The 19,183-nt window shown below is 37.0% G+C and overlaps 1 long non-coding RNA gene across 2 annotated transcripts in view; it reads right to left on the reverse strand.

The window, feature by feature from the left end:
• Positions 1-19,183, reverse strand: part of LOC137092238 (uncharacterized) — a 172,956-nt gene that overhangs the window by 124,861 nt on the left and 28,912 nt on the right. The window lies entirely within an intron of this gene.

Below are 19,183 nucleotides of genomic sequence, written 5' to 3' on the forward strand. Positions count from 1 at the left end.
CTCAATCCATCAGGTTGCCATACTCTCAGTAAGTTATGATTAAAGTTAGTGATGATAGGTACAAACCGAAATAACTGTCTCATGTCAATCTTGAGTACCTATAGAGTAGTATTGCATCCTTCACATCTCTGAAAAGTCTTTAGTTTTATTAAATTTATAAAAAAAAGATAGGCTGTACCCAGTCTTTACAGGAAAAAAAAAAAAAAAACAAGCGGCTGGAGGCGTATTGTGTGGGCAGAACACACACTGTTAAAGTGAAATAATAAGAGTTCAGTACATGGACATCACATACTGTGAGTCTCAAACACCATTGCCTCCTCCTTCATATGTAAACCTTGTGCATGAAAAACACTACGGAAAAATAAGTGATTCTCAACATAAGGCCAACCGTGACGCAATCGTTGGGGATCATTTATATGTAATACCCCAACATTTGCATTGTCAGTGGAACTGACGGAGCCGAATCATCGGGACTGCAGGTAAACAAATAACACTTGAGGATAGCAAGAATGGCAGCTCTCATGGACACATGTCATGTTCCAAGCTGTGCAGGGGACGTGAGGACTTTTCTACCCTTCCTACAGATAAAAAATGTCAACAGTCATGGTTGATGTTTATGATATCGGATACCGCAACAATTTAATTCAAGATCGTTCATTTGTTCGGCCCATTTTAAGCAGGCTTCGCTCAGCGTCTTAAACTGAAGAAAGTGGCAACTACAACTGCATTCCTGCAAGCAGTAAGTAGCGATTTTATCCACTTATTGACTGTTTAAACAATTTCTGATTAAATTGAACGTTTCTTAGATAGACAGCATTGTCTAGATAACGCAAGATGCTAGTACAGTAACAACCGGAAACACCATGTACCACACCAAACTAAATAGTGTGTCTAATGACAAAGGTTACAAAATACAACTGGAATAGATACGTTGCTTATAGATCGTTTACTCGAACCTTCTAGGAAACGTCACCTTTTCCACCATACAAGTTAAAACGATATTTTAATTATAAATTAAATGATATATTATAAAGGCTATTTATTTTGTAAAAATATATATATTTATAATTTTGAGAACTGAGTTATGATGTTTTTGCATGCTTGTATTTCAGAGTACTTCACAGTCAATGCGTAGCCTACATTGGGACTAACGTTATATAAACATGCAATATCGTTGACGTAAAAAGACAAGTCTAAAATCACTGGTTGTGGTTTTGTCTGAGGGAATGAAGAGCGTTTGTGCTTGCGGTTGCCAGATTTCAGTTATTTAAATCCTCCAAATAGAGATTTTCTATGAAAAGAACACGTATTCTATCCAGTGTTTTACCTAAACATGTACAATCTGGCAACCATATGCAAACGAATTCTCACTCACGCTCGCGGATGATCTGAAACCACCAATAAACAAGTAGGCTGCATTTTATCAATCTCCATTTGAGATGTTCTGCTTAAAGTGTCATTCGGTCAGTCTGTGTTCTGTCAAGATGGTCAGGACTCACGAGCCGCCTCGCTGAACAACTGAAATGCTGAAATAAGCCAATTAGAGCAGAGCTCTAATTTTAATATTAATGACTCTTCCAAATAAGGCAAAAACAGAGCATTACATCCTAGGGACAATTTATAGTGCTGTAAATGGACCTGTAAAACTGTATCTGGACAATTTTTGCCCTTAAATAAGCCACCCTCTTTGTAGATATCAGAGAACATTTTAACATATTGTTTCAACTCATTCTAGGGCACTTTTAACGATAGTAAGCGGAATGGTTTAACACGTCAGACTAGTGCGTTTATAGAAAAACTATGGAATAGTAGTGCATTGAATGAACAAGTCAAGTAGGTAATAGCACAAAGACATTGAAGCAGTTGTACTTACCACCTGCTTCCAACATACAACTGTGAACCTTAATTGCTGGAACCGCTCCATCTTTCAGCATTAGACGAGCTACAAATACTGAGTTGAACTGTACCTTGTTTATAAACCATCATCCCCAAAATGCAGGGAACAAAAAAAAACACTTGCACAACTCCATCGCTGCTCCGGAAAAACAAACTCCATCCACTGTCTTATTAATGCTGGGTTCTTTGGGAAGCAGGGTTGTCTTGCCCTGACAACCAAAAACACGCTTCTTTGGTGGCATTGGTGATTTCGGGAAGTCCTGTGACTGCAGCCAGCTTCCGTAAGGCATTTGCTCTCTCACTCGAATCGCACGAACGCGCCCTTCCAGGAGAAGATCCCATGTGGCCCGTACAAGGACATTCCGCCCTATCTGACGTCAGATAGACCCATACTCTAAACTAATATTTTCAGAAACTTATGAGAAACCAGGAGTATTTTTGGCACAGAAATAATCCATCAAACGACCAACTTTTAAAACTTTGTCCATGTTTAGAGAGCTGATAGTTAGGGTGCAAATGAACACTGGACAAGTCATTTACTCTGCTGTAAAATAAGGGACTCTTTCAACTTTCCCTATATATGTTAGAGACACTGGTCAAAACTCTCAAAGACACTGGAGAACTGGAAATAGTAACTTTAATGACCAAATACTCAGGAACCACACAGGGAACCACCAGTTAACATAGACAACGGCAGACAAACACTGAGGGAGAACTGGGAAACTAAGGTGAAGGTGATGACTAGACTAATTAACAAGACACAACTGCATATATCTTACATATAGCTAGCTTTATAGTTATTATATTATTTTGGTGGGAAAAGGCTTTAGAATGTCTACTGGACAGAAAGACAAGTGTCAAAATGTCTTATTACGCTTATTATCACATCAACACATTGGTTCTTTTTGAAAAGATAACTTATCTTCGTAAAGTACATACAACATGATTCAATCTTCACCACTGGTTTGTTCTGAAAACAGCTTCATAGGAGATCAACAACAAGAGAAGAAATGAGGGAATACACAAAAGACAAATAAATCAGAACAGGAGAGTCCTCAAGGGAGGCTCTCCTTCTATAGGAAAGCAGGAAGAAGAGGAGGAAGAAAATTTGGACTGTAAAGTGCTCCTCAAATTTAGACTTTTCTCCAAAAGAATCCATGTTCCACACGACAACAGATGAGTGATAGAGAAACTCACAAATTCAAGAAGAGAGCTTAATTATAGATTGTGTGTGTGTGTGTGTGTGTGTGTGTGTGTGTGTGTGTGTAGGTCATTTTCTCCCACTCAAGACCTTTGAAAAATTACAATGCATCTTTCTGAATGTCAGTGAAAACTGAGCAGATCTGAAATGTCAGAGCACGATAAGGCTCATTGAAAGAAAGTTGACATTATATGCAGCATTAGTACAAAACAAGTCATGAAACAAATATTGTGAAGTATTAATACCATTGCTTCATGGTATTAACTAGCCTATACATCCACAAGTATATTACACATGGATGTAGTAGGCAATATCTCAATACCTATGTTTCATTGGTCAAAATTGGAATATTGCATAAAACTAATTTTGCGAAATAAAGCATCCATTCGGTGACTTGAAACTTCCTGATAAACTGGTAATAAATATCACCAAAAAAGCTGCTATAATAATGTAACACTTTACAAATTTATAATAGTTTCTTAAGCCCCGGCTCCACCAAAATTACCCGGAACAATTTGTACAGGATTTTTTTACAGGAACTTTTCTCCCCCCAGACCTGCAACTGTCTGCGTTTCCACCGCGATCTAAAGTTCCGTGAAGATTAGGCAAATTAGTCCGGTGATGTAGGACTGCGCGCGACTGCTCCTCCAAGTCAGTGATGGACAGTAGGCTAATCATTTTTGTGCGATACTATATCCCCATTTACAAGCACACTTTGTTTTGTCATTCCGATTGAAAGATTTAGTGGACTGTTTACATGAGACGTTATCTAAACCGATCTGGTGTTTACATGTGATGACTTTCAATCGCAATCCTTTTGTCACATGCAGTTTGTCTGCCGCATCAAAAATGTCAACGCTGTTTTCTCCAGCAGCTGGAATGTGTTAACTGGAGCCATAGCAACTCTTAACGGCCACCGGGACTAATACAGTATTATATAAGCTATTTATTTGTTGTAAAGTGTAATAATCATCTCAGAAAAAATAATAATTCTTTTGTCAGGTGCCGTTAATGCAAAAACTGCCTGGGGCAATATACACTGTTTCATTATTCCAACATTATCTTCATAACTTACGAAATAAAAAGTTTACCCCTCAGAAAAATGAACTTTCCTCTTTTGTCAACATGAGCGCGGCGCGCTGTCACGTCATATAAGGACACACACTTAAAAGTAATCGGTCAGGTCATTTACATGGTGAAAAATAGACTGTAAAAAAATTAATAACGAGTATGGAAGAGATTCAAGCTGTGCTGCTTTTGCTGGTTTATTAAAGAGCTAATTAACAACGACAGAAAAGAGCACTAGCATATTCAGAAAGCTTGTAAAGCTAGATTTAAAATGACAATGTATATTATTATCAGCTATTATGGACATTGAATATGAGATGGCTGAGACGAACACGCGCCATCAGACAGAGAGCAAGACTGATATTTACTGAACGCAGACCGAACCTCGCAAAAGACTTTTAAAAATGCCAGTTGAAATAAAAGGTTGCGTGAGCTCAACCAATCAGCATGTTCAGCGCCCAAGTCCCGCCCTCGAAAGTTCCTGAACTTTGAAAAAGTACTACCTCGCGAGCAGGGCCGTTTGGAGGGGGAAATATTTACCCGGAACTTCATTTAGACCCTGGTTCCTGTGGTCAAAACACACCGAGAAACCACACAAAGTTCCTGGTTCCTGGGTAAAGTTCCTGCGGTGGAAACGCGGCTTTATATGCATATGTAAGAACTGGTTTTACTTCTAAAACAAAAGCTGAGATCTAACGCCCTGCAATAAAGCTATAAAACTCACTAATCTGGAGAGAAGATCTCACAGAAAGAGTGTGACTGCCCTGCCCTTCTCTCATTCTCCCTTTCCCTCTCCCCTTTCCCTGATTCAAGTCACAGAATGCAAATATACTACAGATGATGTATTTTGTGAATCTTTTTGATGATGTTTGGTGTCTTTTTAAAGGTCTCAGTACAATTGGTAAATTGGTCTCAATTTCACTATAGTCACTAGTAGGATGAGAAAGATTGAAACATTTGAGAAATCTGGGCTTCTCGTTCTCAGGTCTCTTCAAAGATATCTAAAACATCTCCCCCGAAAACAAGTATTGTGCTGCAAATATTTACAATCCTTTGTTCATGGCTGGGTATTTAAGGAAGGGTAGCAGAGCTGCCATTTGGAAACATTCTGCAGCCAGAATCCTCATGCCATATTGTGTTCGTGTCCTAGTGGCACTCACACACATGGTATGTATTGTGCCAGATATCATGACTCTTTGGAACTATTTTCATATTACTTTGTATGCTGACAGTTGTGTACTATGGATTCGTGTTTAGTTGTGCGATTTAAGTTCTGTCTGGCCAAAATAAATGTTAACCGTGATTTACCTTGTTGATGCTGAAACCATTCTTTTAGTATGGATCAATGTGGAGTCCTTTATTACCGCAAATTTGGTGCCAGGATAGATCAAACTGTAGGACTCAATGACTGGAGCATGGAGAACAGCATTAGAGATAATCTGAGTTCTGACTATCACTGTATTAGCAAGTTGCAGTTCCACATGTGATTATTATTCCCATTACGCTTTTTGTTGAGTGAGCAGGTGCAACAACTTAAAGGTAAAATATTCACTCTGCAATCCTCTGACTAATATCAGAACTGGCCAGTTTGTGTCCGTGAGCTAATGTAATGAACTAAATAATTTCACGAACATTCAGTCTCTGAGCGATATCGGGTCCCTTGATGAACGAAGATTTGAGAATCAGATCAGACTCAGGAAATCAACGATCGACATTAAATCACAACTAAAATAATAATCAACTGTTAAGATACAAACATAACAAATGTAATGAAGTCAAATATAATTGGAGTCAGATACAATTTATTAATGGAGTCAGATTTGAAATTCGATGTCAATAATTAAGTGAATTTAACAAAAATGCTAAAAAGTCTTACATGCAGAAGCCCTTCGACCAGGCCGTTAGATTCCTTCCTTGGGCTAACGGATGGACCTTACACATATTTTACACCCCATAATCCTACCCAATTTCTAAACATAAGTGGGCCTTTATGTTTAGAAAATAGAAGAGGTGCTTTGAAACGTGCCGCGTTATTCAATGTTGACGTAATATCCCTTGAAACGGCTACAGCTGTTAGCAGCTCCTCCCCTTTTTTGAAACAGCCAATAGTGCTTCGTTAATATACAGTTGACGAGCCATTCTGTTTGGTAAAGCCAGTTTCCTCTAACCATTTATCATCATAATCTCCATATCGCTTTCAAATACAGCATTCTGTGCAGAATTAAAATGGGTCTATCGCATATATAGTGAGCCTATTGCATATATAGTGTGCTATGTGCCTTTCATCATGTATAAATTAGTAAATGTGTGAACAACTGACCGATTTCAGCAGCGACTTCATGGGTTGGGTTTTAGATTCTAGAGAGCATTTTGATTGGACAGAAGATTTGATGAGAAGGTGAAGTCTGAAATGAAGTCATGAAAATCTGTGATTCATTTTAATGGAAGTGAGAGACTTTGGAAGTTTTGAATGATTATATCCTAAATGCAAATTCTGTCATTGTTTTGGAACACACCAGCTTATTCATAACTTTAAGGCTAACATAGTCATACTAAAAGCTAAAAAAAAAAAAATTCAGTGTGTCTTTAACAACTACCTTATCAGCTATTAATATGCAGTAATTTGGAGTTATTGAGAATCAGTAAAGAAGTCATGTAAACTACGACTAAAGCGATAAACACTTTTGAGGGAGGAATAATCACCAGATTTGAAAAATGTGCTAATTTAGCAGCACCAAAACTTGAAAGATGCTCAGTGTTTGGTTTAAGGCACTCAAATTACATCTCAAACTACTAATATTGTGATATAGTCCATTTCAGAAATGAGAGAACCTAGTTGCATGTCAATTAGACAGTCTTTTCAATAAGCTGCAATAAGGGCCAGAGTTTATGTTGCAATCTATTTGATACGTAACAGGAAGTCTACATTTTTACAAAGAAATTTGCTTTTCATCACATTCTGTTGTTCATGCTACTTCTGTATTTAAATATCTCATATAAAAAATAAATAAATAAATAAACTCCAGCAGATATAGATTTTGATCTTGGACCATAACGTTAATTAATGCACCTTGTCTTTGTCTATAACCCCTTAATGAGCAAGTGATAAGCAGAGTTTTTTTTTTTTAGGCTGTCATTGTTCAGTGATCTTTTAGGAGATAGCACTTCAGACTTCAATTAATCCTTAATTAGACTTGGTTCACCTTTAAAGTGTCTGCAAGGTCTTGAGGGGCCTGTCTGCTTCAAAGACCAATACATTTATTTCAATGACTCATTACATATTTACTGCTGCATCTCTATTACATGTTATGCTTCACTCGACTCACTGAATCGTCCCAGTAAATGAAACCTCAAGCTCTAATCATATTACCCACAAAATGTGGAGATCTAACGGGTCTTTAGTTTCTCACAGAAACGAACGACTCGCAAATAAAAAAATCATCACATTAGGTCATAGTACACTTTGTAGGCCTAAAATTCTGAGTATATGCATCTGAGCATATTTTATCGAATGTGTTCTTGATTTTTATGCGTTTACTCAGATGTTAATTGTAAACATTATTACGGCAGCAAAGCTGAAACTCGAGACGTTTGGTCTCTGTTATTGCAATTTTCTTCTCACTACTTCTATTTCTTCTTGGCACACTAAGGGGAAACAGAATGCTCACAGAGATGGAAAAAAAAATCACTTAAGAAGTGTAAAATATTCAAATTTAGGGAGAGTGTTGTTTCACAAAAAATAAGAAAACAATAAATAGCATCAAGCTGACAACAAGGTGACCAGATGTCTGACCATTTTTTTTTTAATTACATTTAAATGTAAATGAAATAACATAAAAAATATTTACGGCTTATTTACAATTTACTATTCTAGGTCAGTACTGATCATGTGAACTCCTTTGTTTTAACAAACAAGACGCTCTTTAGATCATTCTCAAAGTGTAAGGGTGGATCGCCTACAGTGGTTCTGACTGCAGGGCTGGACGACTAAAGAAACACGATCAGCAAGATGGTAGAAAACTGTACAATTCAAAACCCACTGCAACTTATACCAACGGCGGAAATAAGCATAGTTACAATAGCAAAATATGTGGGAAAGCGTTGCTTTAATGTGACTATATTGTATTGCAATAGGTAGCACTTCAAAGTCAATACCAAATCAAAACTAGTTAGCAAATCATTTATAAATGAAATAATTTAATGACAAAATCTGGTTATGGTTACACTTAGAGAGATTATAAAAACATATACCATTAATGAGAGAGAGAGAGAGAGAGAGAGAGAGAGAGAGAGAGAGAGAGAGAGAGAGAGAGAGAGAGAGAGAGAGAGAGAGAGAGAGAGAGAGAGAGAGAGAGAGAGAGAGAGAGAGAGAGAGAGAGAGAGAGAGAGAGAGAGAGAGAGAGAGAGAGAGAGAGAGAGAGACCAACACATTCTCACACCCAACTCGTCACATATGGACGCTTGACCCGGACCCCTTGTCGTCAATTTTCAACGAGCTGGGCGTACCTTTATCGTCAAATTTCGACGCGCTGGGTGCTCCATTCTTTTCATTGAGAAACCTTTGGCGTCATACACAGACGCATTGGGAATGGGAATAATATCGTCATGGGGAAATGTATTAATCAGCAAGCAATTTCATTTATATTTATTTTATTTACGCTATTTAGACACATTTTAACATGATTTCATTTACATTTATTTTATTTACGCTATTTAGACACATTTTAACATGATTTCGTTTATTTTTATTTACGCTATTTAGACACATTTTAACATGTAACCCAACCCCATCCCATCCCTAAACCTACCCATTTGTGTGAACATGATATAAAACACAGGATATAACATACGACTGCATCCACGAGTTATTCAAAAAAGTGAAATAATCCAAGTTTTCCGAGGCCAAACGATTGATTTGCATTAAGAAAATCCCCAAAAGCGATCAGCATCTCCATCCGCCGAAGATCATGAACACATCAAATTTCAAATATTGCCGCCCGTACTTCAGATTTCATAGTGAAATTGCATTGGCTCTCGTATGTCTTGTGACCAATTGCGTCATTACGTCAGCATTGATTATAAAATGTCATTGGCTCTCCTGTGTCTTGTGACCGATTGCGTCATGTTTAAGAGTCTTTTGAATTATTAGAATGAGATGAATGAGTTCGTTCACGGGGCAGCGGGATCATCATTTCAGCGATTAAAACATCAAGATCAACTCTGTTCTTCACATGAAGACATCGTATGACTTCAGAAGACTTGGAATGCAACATGAGCTAATACTTTTATACTGTTTTGGTCAGATTTTGCAATAAATACTTGTAACTGTACATTTATTTGCCTGGTATGTGTTTTATATTGTTAAGATGTGGGTAGGTTTAGGGTAGGAGTTGGGTAAGTTGCTCCAAAATATAAAAGTAGCCTTTAAATATTAATAAAATCATGTCTGCTTTTACAAACGCAAAGTATTAAATGCGTCTGTGTATGACGCCAAAGGTTTCACATTGAAATGAATGGATCACCCAGCGCGTCGAAAATTGACGATAAAGGTACGCCCAGCTCGTTGAAAATTGATGACAAGTGGTCCTGGTCAAGCGTCCATATGAGTTGGGTGTGAGAATGTGTTGGAGAGCTAGAGCAGCAGTTGCAATCTTCTTTTATCTGTTCCTTGACCATGTGACTGAAACCCTGAGACATTCAAACTGACCAATCAGACCAAACTTCCCCCACTGTACTACAGGTGTGGCACCCATTTGGCATACAGGCCTTCAGCATCTCTTTGTCTTAAAGGAATTCCAAATGTCCCTGCTGATAAGAGAGAGGGGGTGAAAAACAGTACACCAAATGTCTCTGTTTGAATCAAAAATCAAATATCTTTGATTATTTTCAATTCTTTCAAAAGCATGCTGGAGAACACGATCTTTAGCTTTTGCACAAACTTGTTAAGATCATTCAGTTTGTGTACCATCGTCATTATTTTATTCTTAAACTGTTATGTTAATGATACCAATATTCCATATTATCCATATTATTCCATATAAATTGTTATATCAAATTAGACAAATGTAAAAATACATTCTAATTAGTGGTCTCAGACTTTTGGACCTCAATATATTATCCCCTCCTTCCATGTAAATTCTTCCAAAACTTTTTAAGTAACAAAACAGCATATAGTCTGTTATCTGTCTAGACAAAATAATGATTTACTAATTATAATTAATTGCAATATGTTTCAGTTGGATGTATAGCAGATCAAATTAATTGTGTTCAATGGGTTTCGTTTTACTACTACGATAAGTAATCCAAGGTTCAAGAAGAGGCAATAAATCTTCATTACTGACATATTAGAGCCTCTAAAGACTTAATGACACACCTGAAGAGATGTGGTATAAATTGAAGATTCGAACTCCCACAAAATACGGATATTGGACTCCATTCAACCACAACAGCAAAAGCTAATTGTGAAGGCCTGTCTCTCTTCCATATATCAATCAATAATCCAAGAGAAGCCGGAAAAATGTCTGCAGCCTTAATCCTTGAAAATCATTTGCTAAAAGCCCAACTGAGATGGAATAACAATCCACTTTAATTGCTTCATGAAATCAGTGGCTATCCCTTTGTGCTCCTTTTTGCCTGCTGAAGCTTCACATCTAGCCACGCTTCTGTATTTATGAATGTGAAGTTTGCAAGGGTCCAACTATGAACTTCGGCATATGCGATAGAAAATAAATAAATAAAATAAAAACATTTTCAAATGAAGCAATGCTTCCTTCAGGTGTCCAAATATATTGCATTGTTACCATACACTCTATGAAGTTTTATGTTTCTATGAAGAACCTTTAACATCCATGGAACCTTCCATTTTACAACATTTTCGTTATAGTGGAAACTGAGTTATTATGATATTGGTAACACTTTATTTTATTGGCCACCTTTACACCTTGTCCTAACTACATGCGACACAGACACACGATAAAAGGTATATTTTCCATGTTAATTCTATTTTTTTGTCCTAACTAGAACAAAAGCACAAAACATGGCACTGATAATCTCAGGTATTGTTTATTTGCATGTAATGTACACCACCAGTCCGAGTGCATTATTTGTATAATTTTATGTGCTTTCCTTTTTTTTCCTAGCTCCGGATTGGTTAAGCCTGGGAAGCTGGGATATAAAACCAGAAATACGGATTGTGCTTTCTCTCTCACTGCCAGCCACCAACGCCACAAGCCATTTCTGTCACATTGTCTTTTCTTTTGTAGTTATACGTTTAAAGGGGGAAGACTCATTTCCGAAGTATGATTCTTATATAGTTATTGGGCTCCTCATCTCTCTTTTTCGTGTGTGTACAATCTTGTTAAATAAATTGTTATAAACTATAACAGCCGTTATACAAACTAATTTTAGCCGTTGTCCATCCTTTATGTTACGTGTCTCTCTCATCCTAGACATTACAACGGGGACGGTAAAAGTGCTTTAATGTTAAAAGCGTGTAATGGGACTTTGAATATAATTTAGTTCTAAGCTTTGTAACAAAGTCGTACTAAAACCAACAAAATAACTCAGATCTTGAAATGAAACAAATGGAAACAAGAACGTTCAAACAGTGAACAAACAAGTATATTATAGATAATTGCATTGATGAGAAATTGAAGGAAGCTTATTTTAGCCAAGTCACTTTATTGCAGGATTGGTGTCAGACTGTTAAATTGGAAATTAACGTGACTAAAACAAAAGAACTTATAATACAAACGAAACCAAGAGGGGCCAGTAACATCAACCCTGTTGTACTTAACAGCCAGCCTGTGGAAGTAGTTGAAAATTTTAAGTACCTGGGTACAATTATTGATCGTACTTTAAGTTTTACTGTTAACTCAGAGAGTATTTTTAAGAGAGCTAATCAGCGATTGTTTTTAATTAGAAAACTGAGGAGTTTCAGGGTCAGTCAGCATATTCTTGAGATGGCATATAGGGGCCTTGTAGAAAGTATTTTGCAGTTTAATATAACAGCTTGGTATGTTAACCTGAATGTGAAATATAAAAACAAGCTTTCTAAAATTGTTAGTACGGCAGGGAAGGTGATTGGCAAGTCACAGAGGCAGCTTGGGGATGTATTTGATAAGGCGGTACTCAGGAAGGCCCGACAGATATCAACAGACACCCTACACCCACTAAACTCAGAGTTTGAATTGCTTCCATCTGGCCGTAGATTCAGGGTCCCAAGGGCGAGCCGGAACATCTATAAGAAATCTTTTGTTCCCCATGCCATACAGGAACTTAATCTAAACTGAAATTGTTTTAAAAATGTGTTTATTGTAGATCGAAATCTATCTTATTATAATCAGCTGCGCTGTTTTCCATTTTTCTGTTGTTGTATGTTGATGGCGGTAGTATTGTACTCTTAACTGTGTGTATTTTAATGTAAGTTTAAATGTGGTGTCATTGATGTATTTTTGTTCGGAGAAGTCGAAGACAAATTTCCACTAAGGTGGACAATAAAGTCGAATGAATGAATGAATGAATGAACAGGTTTTCCTTTGAAATTATCTAATCAACCAATCACATGGCAGTTGATTCAATGCATTTAGGGGTGTGGTCCTGGTCAAGACAATCTCCTGAACTCCAAACTGAATGTCAGAATGGGAAAGAAAGGTGATTTAAGCAATTTTGAGCGTGGCATGGTTGTTGGTGTCAGATGGGCTGGTATGAGTATTTCACAATCTGCTCGGTTACTGGGATTTTCACACCAAAGAATGGTGTGAAAAGGGAAAGACATCCAGTATGCGGCAGTCCTATGGGCAAAAATGCCTTATTGCTGCTAGAGGTCAGAGGAGAATGGGCCGACTGATTCAAGCTGATAGAAGAGCAGCTTTGACTGAAATAACCACTTGTTACAACCGAGGTATGCAGCAAAGCATTTGTGAAGCCACAACATGCACAACCTTGAGGCGGATGGGCTACAACACCAGAAGACCCCACCGGGTACCACTCATCTCCACTACAATGTCTCGATTTATGATGAGACATTCAGATGGTAGTGTCAGAATTTGGCATAAACAGAATGAGAACAAGGATCCATCATGCCTTGTTACCACTGTGCAGGCTGGTGGTGTAATGATGTGGGGGATGCTTTCTTGGCACACTTTAGGCCCATTAGTGTTAATTGGGCATCGTTTAAATGCCACAGCCTACCTGAACATTGTTTCTGACCACCACAAAATCTGACCACCATGTACGGATTCTCTGATGGCTACTTTCAGCAGGGTAATGCACCATGTCACAAAGCTTGAATCATTTTAAATTAGTTTCTTGAATACGACAAAGAGTTCACTGTACTAAAATGGCCCCCACAGTCACCAGATCTCAACCCAATAGAGCATCTTTGGGATGTGGTGGAACGGGAGCTTCATGCCCTGGATGTGCATCCCACAAATCTCCATCAACTGCAAGATGCTATCCTATCAATATGGGCTAACATTTCTAAAGAATGCTTTCAGCACCTTGTTGACTCAATGCCACGTAGAATTAAGGCAGTTCTGAAGGTGAAGGGGGTCAAACAGTATTAGTATGGTGTTCCCAATAATCCTTTAGGTAAGTGTATTTTTATGTATATCCAGAGGTGGAAAGTAACGAATTACATTTACTCGCGTTACTGTAATTGAGTAGTCTTTCTGTGTACTTCTACTTTTTTAAGTAGTTTTAAAAATCTGTAATTTTACTTTTACTTAAGTACATTTTGATTAAAGTATTGTACTTCGCTACATTTTAAACCACATCCGTTACTGAGTAAAAATAAATCATTAATGCAAAGAGTGGAGGGGAAAAAAACGTGATCCGGAAATGACTAATATTGAATAGAGGGCGCGGGAGAGAACATGCGCGCAAATATCAGATGGAGACGAACAAGACAGACGTCAGTGACGCAGACTCAGGTGAAAGCAAAACGCCGTCGTGAACCCCTGGCTAGTATGGAAATACTTTGGATATAGAAAAAAAATAACATGGTGTTGTCCTGGAGGATATCAAATTTGCACAAAAGGTGGATGCAAATGAAGAAACACATAGAACATGTTCGGGCACACATCCCTTTGTGCAAATAAAGGTATGTTTATAACTTACGGCCGATTGTTTTCTGTGACGCAGAGCGAATCCCGGAATCCAGTCATGAACATTAACTTTACGTTATAACGTAGATTTGGTGTAATACACGCAAACTGGTGGATGAACGAAAAACTCGAATGTAGCGCTGTAGGCCTTAGAAATAAATCAAATCGCGACATGGTCTGTGAAGATTAAAGCACAACATTTGTAACGCTTGTGTCCGGGTGAAAAATGCGGATAGCTCACTTAATATATCTGGAGTGGATGCAAACACGGAGGCGATTGACGTCAAACAGATCGCGCTTTATTTCCCGCTGAACTCTCATCACAAACTCCATTTCCGTCCACAGCATTACTTAATAAAACAAAATAACTGACTGTTAGCAACAGAAAAACAGAGAATAATCCCCACACATGGGAGCTCAAAACTCAGTGCGCACACACACAAGATGCAGAACTCGTTTTCAGGGAGCGCGCGCAGCTCTTAAAGGGGCCACACTATATTTCTACTCGTTACACATTGAATGCTATATGAATATATGATCTGCTTGTTCTCTCCATAGACTGTAAAAAAATATGGACGTAGTGTCCGTGACGTCACCCATAGGATTCCGATAAGCCGTTCTGAAGCTTAAAGTAGGGGCGAGCTGGGCGTTGCCATCTTGTGACACTCCCGGATAACAGAAAATGGGCAAAAAGGCGGGATGTGCGCGGAGCTGAGGTGACGCAATAACTATAGACGGCGGATAAATGGCTATCCACTTGTAACCACGCCCTTAATTATGCAGAACCTTAAGGCTTTATATAACGTAAACGAATGAGTTATAAAAAAATTCACCCCCCTCAGAGTTGTCATGAAGATCAAAATTAGCCTTATAAGCCAAAACCACAATTTGTACCAGGCTGTAAACATGTTTTTTTCTGCTTTAAAGTTGAGAATTTTAACATGGGGCTCAATGAGATTCTGCTCCCTTCTGGAGCCTGTCCCTAGTGGCCAGTTGACGAATTGCAGTTTACATTACTTCCGTATTGGCTTCAAGAGAGATCGCGGGAGGTTGCCGCTTGGTTCTCTCTCTGTGAATGAGCTGCTCCGTCTACTACATATGGACTCTATTATTCTTAAACATTTTTACGAATTAATGATAAAAATAAGTTGTTAATCTAATTCATAATAATTTATTGAATTTAGTTTATTAGACATGTTTTATTGAAATTTTGAAACAAAATAAACAAATGGTTTTAAGTTTGCTATAATAAAGCATTTGTTCAACCAAATAAAAAAAAGACCAATCTTCTTCATTCATTTAACATCATTTTAACTAGTTATAATTACCATCATTTAATAATAGGTACAGTAAATGTTTAATTGATGTTTTCTGAGACAGTTGTCATATTGTGAAAATCTCATCCTATCACAACCCTACAGGGTAGAGTCCCCCACACCCACTGTTAAAAAAGTAACTAAGTAACTTTTACTCTAAGTACATTTTAAATGAGCTACTTTTTACTTTTACTTGAGTAAATTTTTAGACCAGTAATTTTACTTGTACTTAAGTAAAATTTCATTGAAGTAACTTTTACTTGAGTAGAATATTTTGTTACTCTTTCCACCTCTGTGTATATCATACATTATCGGAATAGTGAAAAGCACACTTGTCTAAGGTGCTTCAGCCCAATTGCACCATAAATAAAATAAAATAAAATAAAATAAAATAAAATAAAATAAAATAAAATAAAATAAAATAAAACAAAACTTTTGAAAACCTCTTTTATAATAATGTAAAAGAATTTTAAGTTCCTTAAAATTCAAGAATTTTAAGAATTTTTGTTTCCCGGTCATTTTCAAAATGCATACAGTGTGTATGTGTGTGACCTCTTGATCTTTGAGTCTTGATTCTTATGTGCGAAAATGCCTGAGAAGCAATTGCTATAAATTAAATTATAACAAAAAGGAATTATATTATTTACATGCATTATTATACTAATAGTCGAAGTGTGCAGCAAGCTGTCACATTGTGAACAGTTCTGCTCAGGAAGACTTGAATAACAACTGTTTCTTGTCACTCTAGACGTATGTTGCTTGCTGTAGATAAAACATTGAGACATGATTCACTGGATTTTTTTTTCTTTCGACAGGCTTCTTTCCACTAATGTAAACAAAGATGAATCATAATGCATATCACAGAATGACAAAAACACACATCAGAGTTAACACAGCGACGCTGGTGAGCTTTGCACGGTGTCAGGGAAGGATTATTCGAGTAATCATGTCAGAGAGAACACATGAAAGCATTCGGCACTTGAAACAATCCTTACGGCTGCCAAAAATAACGATCGGAACAACTTGTCAAGCCTATACTTCAAAAGCAATGATTTTGTCAGTTGGCATAGTATGAATTGAGGAAGTGCCGGGCGGGTTGGGGGTGTTGTTGTGGATACTGGCTGGTGTCATGTCATAGTTACTACTCTGTCTGTATGTCATAAAGAAAAGAAGGTGTCAACAGTTCTACTGTCTGCAGTTGTTGTTGTTGTTGTTGTTGTTGTTGTTTTTTGTATGTGGAGAAAATGTGTGCATGAGACATGTTGGTATGCATTAAGCAACAGAGCTCCTCACATCACAAAATGGCCTCTTGAAAAGCCACAATGGCAGAAAAGCTGCTGTCCTCAGAAATGGCAGAATGAATAAAAGATAAATGCCTGTCTACATTGCCCAGGGGAGATGAAGGTCAGTGTTGTCAAAACTGAATGTGTTTGTGTGCACCTGTTATCACTGCTTCAGTAATGGTTGGAAAACTGATGTCATATTTTCAGCAGAACTTCAGTTAAACAAAAATCTACCTAAAATCACTGAGGTTGTCCATTCTTGTGGCACCATCAGCCAATCAGCTTTGTCATGACGTAATTTTCCTGCACCTCCAGAGACACATAGTCATAATAGTTTGGCTTTATGGATGATTTTTTTTTATTATGAACTATAGTGGCCATTAAAAATGCTATCACAATTTATTCAGCATAATAATTAATTATAAATGATAATTACCATAGTAAAATGAAAAAGTCATAAAATAGTCTACATGAACAATGGACTTTATGGAACAGAAATTATATTGCTGAGTGATTCATATTTGTCCATCCTGACAAATAAATAAATCACAATAAACAGAAAGACCCATTCACCAAAGAGGATTAATTCTGAAAGCCGAGCCAGTGTCTCTTTATATATTTTGGACGCGTTTGAATTTAAATGTTTCCCGCTGGGAGTATTTAAAATGTTGGGATTTGATGATCTAAGAGCTCTCCCTGGGGTGTAAAAGACCAGACCATCAACAATATATGCAAATACTAAACCACTGAGAACTTCAAAGTTAAATAAATGGACAATTGTAAAAGACAGAGCGCTTTTTAATTACATGTGGTCCTTCAAACGAAGCTCTCTTTGCTGATCTTATGAAAAGTAATGTATTTAAAAAGGTGGTCAGGGAATAAAGTCTCATTCTTGCTAGAGGCCTTTCTGATGGGAAACGTTAATGCAATTAACTATACAATCCTACTTTACATCATATAATGTATGCCCATATTTCTTTGTTTTAATCACTCTGACCAACTTACATGGTCCATCATTTTGCTGAGCTCCGTTAAAAAAAGTAAGAATGAAAAAAGGAGCCTTTTCAGCATTAAAGTTTGAGAAAATAACTTTCAAACTACTCAGTTATGACAGAAGGATACCATCCGATTATTCACAGTAGTGAGAAATGCAGTTGTGCTGTAAGCATTTTTTTAAATACTATACATAAAACGTCCTTACTACCTGACAGATATCACTAAAATAAATTTCCTGAGAAATCACACCTGTCTCTGTGACATCCCTATAGTCGCTGTAAGCAGGGAGGAAAAAAACAAAACACCAAGGCAATCCGAAACGTATGTAAAGCATTCTGCGCATACAGGATTCTGATGAGGGTGTATGGATGAAGGCATGGGATGGTTTACTTCAGTGACTAAGTCTGAACGAAGTTAGCTAAATTGCCTTTAAAAGCTTAAATAGACTTTGAAGTGCTTAAATGTCCTCAAAACAAAAACCATCAAATTGTGTCCTGTAAGTCATACATAATACATTTTTATTGGGATCAATAGAGCTCAAACTGTCACTCTGCTGTACATTAAGCTAATTCTCAACATTCCCAGAAAAACTCAATATTGTGCTGTCAATTATGTCAAGAACTGACCTTAAAACTCAAAGGGGTCATTTTTTCCAAGCTAATTATGAACAGAGAAAGACATCTGTAGTTATAGAATTCCCAAAAAAAAGTTAAAACACAATTGCGACCAGGCCAAAAAAATGTGTTTTGTGAGACATAAGGAAATAAAAATAAAAAGTGAGAATACATATTTATCTTATGATATTATACAATGTTTGTGCTGCCTTTGAATGTGAAAAAACTACAAAGAAACAACAGTACAATAACAGTTCATTTTGGTGATGCTAGTATGGCAGAAATGATTCAATTCATCTTTAAATCCAGTGGGATAAGCGGATGTACGCTGTTTTGAAGTAGAGGGATTTACTTGTATTTACATTCATGAAAGCAATGCACAAAACAGTGTGTAAAGTCCAAATGAGAAGTGCTTCATACCTGGCAATCTTCACACCGTAACTTTCAAGGTAAAAGCCGCCCATTGCTCATCTACACTGTAAAAAATTATTTGTTGACTTAACTTAATATATTTTGTTATCTTTTTGCATTGGTTTTTTTAAGTTTCTCTTACTTATTTGGATAAGTTATCTGAACTAATTCCATTTAGTAATAAAAACTTCCCCTTCAGTTTTCTGAACTTAAATGTTCTAGTCATCATAACTTCACTTTAGTTTTCTGAACTTAAATGTTCTAGTCATCATAACTTCACTTTAGTTTTCTG

The sequence above is a fragment of the Pseudorasbora parva genome, chromosome 11 (assembly GCF_024679245.1).
Source record: "Pseudorasbora parva isolate DD20220531a chromosome 11, ASM2467924v1, whole genome shotgun sequence".
In the NCBI taxonomy this organism is placed as follows: domain Eukaryota; kingdom Metazoa; phylum Chordata; class Actinopteri; order Cypriniformes; family Gobionidae; genus Pseudorasbora; species Pseudorasbora parva.